This window comes from Prinia subflava, chromosome 12 (genome assembly GCF_021018805.1).
Source record: "Prinia subflava isolate CZ2003 ecotype Zambia chromosome 12, Cam_Psub_1.2, whole genome shotgun sequence".
NCBI lineage: Eukaryota > Metazoa > Chordata > Aves > Passeriformes > Cisticolidae > Prinia > Prinia subflava.
The window spans coordinates 1,196,675-1,200,035 of record NC_086258.1 but is presented as its reverse complement, the minus strand read 5'-3'; the positions used below and the strand labels follow the sequence as shown (position 1 = coordinate 1,200,035).

Below are 3,361 nucleotides of genomic sequence, written 5' to 3'. Positions count from 1 at the left end.
TGGCACACTGGAAAATGGAGCTATTATTTCTTTTTTTTTTCATAATAATTCAGAAACATTTCCCATTTGTTTTTTTAAATATTATTATTAAACGCACAATATCTTGTTTGGAATAATGGATTGGGCGTATTCATTATGGGAGAACTGGAAAAGGGATAAATTTGGGTGATTTTTTCCCCACTCTGAATTCTGCTGTCCTACCAACTTTATTAATTATTTTTTCTGTGGCCGAGGCTACAAAGCTTCCCTTTGATTCCCGTGTATGTTAGATTTTAACATTAGTGTCAATTATATTTCTAAGTCCAAAACCTCTTTAAACATGGGAACATTTTCACTGGCTGTGGCTCAAGGCTTCCCTCCCTGGATTAAACTATTTGTTGTTTCCCACATGTCTTAAGAAATGGATTAGTTGAGGCATTTGTGGCCTTTCCTAGGATTGAAGTGGAGGCAGAAATGCAGTTCTATAACACAGATTGGATTGGGGCACCCTGATGGTACAACGCTGCTGGACCACAAAATTCAGTGTTGTTTATAAGAAAGAAATGATTTCTCTGTCCAGCTTGATGGAGCCCTTGAAGGGAGATCAAGAATGAAAAGTATTCCAGAGAAATGCACAGAGTCCAGAATGGGTTAAAAAAATAAAATTATATTCTGAAGTTGTGAGGAGAATATCAAAAACAAGTTTTCATGGATAGACAGGAAGACACCTTTAAATCTCCCTAAGCAAAGCAAAAAAAGCCTCTCTGGGTGTGGATTGGGCAGGTCACAATCTGAACAAACCCACAGGGACCAGCCTGGTCCCATCCCTGTGGCAGAGCTGCACAACCTTCCCGCATCTCTGAACATCTCTGTAGCGTTTCCATCTCACAGGAAACAAAGAGCATGGAATCACAGAATCCTGTAATCTCCTGAGTTGGGATGGACCCACAGGGATCATTGAGTCAAACCCCGGCCGTGCACAGACCCCCACCAGTCCCACCCTGGGCATCCCTGGCAGCACTGTCCAAAGGCTCCTGGAGCTGTGGCAGCCTCGGGGCCATGCCCATTCCCTGGGGGATGATGAAGAGGTGCCCTCTCTGCCTCCCACATTTATTTGGGCTTCAGGATTTGGATATAACCACTTTGCCCTCTTTTCCCCTCTTGTCAAGCTCTGTCTTTGAAAGAGAAGGAGATGATGGGTGATGGATACAAAGGGATTCCAGGGCCAGGTTCCCTGGTAAAAGCCATCTCTGCCCCAGGCTGGTGCTCAACAAGCAGCATCAGAGAGTTTGGGCTCTGCATTGCAGCAGGGTCACTGGGAGAGGAGCTCTGGCATTAATATCAGCTGCTGCAGAGATTAAGAATTCAACAAAATACATCCTGAACATTTGTCCTCTTTGCACAGAAAGGAAAGACATTAATTTTTCAGAGGATCATTTCCATCCCCACCAGGCTTAGCTAAGCTGAACCCACAAGCCTGATTGCAAAAGTGAACTTGAACCACAAAGATATTTTTGGGTCTTGCTCTGTGGTCTCCTCTGAAAGCCAAATAAAGGAATAAAGCTGGAATGAGGGACGGGGGAAGCCAGGTAGAGCCACAACAACCTGGAGATAAATTCTCTTTTAGTAAAACCCATTTTCCAGGACCTGGGGTTACAAAAACAGTAACCTGTGCTTGTTTATTAATTGCAGATTAATGGGAACCCTGGTGGCTTCTGTTTCTTTGTCTCTACTGGGATATCTGCAGAGGAAAGCAGGGAAATTCCTGAAGGTCACTTCCCACGGGGAGAAAACATATCAACCCTCCAAAGCTCACTTTTTTGGGACAACAGAGCTGGAAGGAACAACCTGGGGAGAGGCAAACAAAGCCCCATGTCCCTCATGCCACCCTGTGTCTCCCTCCACAAGACAAAAATCTTTTAGGCTTTTGAGCCTTCCTTCCCTCAGGTGGAAAAGGCCCTTTTGAAATTCAGAAATTACCTTTTCCATCGCTGGTTTGGCTCATTTGGACTCAATATAGGGAGTCTACTTGAAAATGAACAGGGAAAAGAGATGTGCAAAGGCAGAGGAGAAAATCTAACAAATCTGATAGCAATTCATGGAATTCAAGGTGCAAAACAGGTTAATTCCTCCCTATTACTTTATTCTTAGAAATTATCACTTTCCAGTCCCCCCAGCAGGGTTCTGTAGATGACTGATGCTACTGCTCCTCCACAAACCATATATATAATGTTTTCAGCCAGTTGTGCAATTACGAGCTCTGGAGCCATAATTTGATCATCCTGCTGATGTCTGAAGAGATGAACCAGCTCTGACTGTAAATACCTGGCAGCCATTCCAGCTTAGTCCATCAGTGACCCTCATAAAGTCTACAGGGCCCAGAAGGCTCCAAATCCCACCACTGGGTGTTCCCCTTCTCTGCTGTACATGAAAAATATTTCAAGGGTACAACTCTAACCACTGCTGGTTGCTCTGCCTGTTCTCATCGCCTGTTGTCTGGGTAGGTGCTGGGGGATGTTTGTATTTCACTTAGGCTGGGGTGGGTGCTCCAAAAAACTTTAGAAATACTTTGGGAATAAACAGGAAGATAAAGCAGTGAGGCCTTTGCAGGAGATGCTGAATCTCCCAGGCTCCAGTGAGATTTGAACTCACGACCCCTGGTTTACTAGACCAGTGCTCTAACCCCTGAGCTATGGAGCCTCTGGAATTTGGGAGCTTTCGCCTCTGTAAACATTTCATAACATCATTTTCTCATCATTCTGGTCTGAAATGGCCCCAGCACTGCTGGAATGTGCTGCTCCAGAGATCCAAACTGCACCAAAACCCATCAGAGACACAAAACCACCACCATAAGGCGAAGCCAAAGCTGGAATTTGCTCTCTTTCAGCTCACCCCTGTCAGGACATCAAGATGGATGATTCCCTTTTCCTCAGCCCAGCAGCTTGAGAAGTTTACAAAGAAATGATGATATTGGGCTGCTTCATAGTTGTTACACTTACTTATCAAAAAAAGGACAGAAACAGACACCATGAAGATGCTCCAAGAGCTGGAGCCCCTCTCACATGAGGAAATTGGAATTATTCAGCTTGGAGAAGAGACAGCTCCAAGGTGACTTTATTGTAGCCTTTCAGTATCCGAAGGGCCTCCAAGAGAACTGGAAAGGGACTTTTCATAAGGACATGGAGGGACAGGACACAGGGAATGGCTTCCCACTGCCAGAGGGCAGGGATACATGGGATAGTGGGAAGGAATTGTTCTCTGGGAGGGTGGGCAGGCCCTGGCACAGGGTGCCCAGAGAAGCTGTGGCTGCCCCTGGATCCCTGGCAATGTCCAAGGCCAGGTTGGACGGGGCTTGGAGCAGCCTGGGACAGTGGGAGGTGTC

At 45.8% G+C, this 3,361-nt stretch overlaps 1 non-coding gene across 1 annotated transcript; it reads right to left on the bottom strand.

The window, feature by feature from the left end:
• Positions 1-2,606: 2,606 nt before the first annotated feature.
• Positions 2,607-2,679, bottom strand: TRNAT-AGU (transfer RNA threonine (anticodon AGU)). The gene has a single exon. It is a non-coding gene; the product is annotated as a tRNA-Thr (tRNA).
• Between the last annotated feature and the right edge of the window lie 682 nt (positions 2,680-3,361).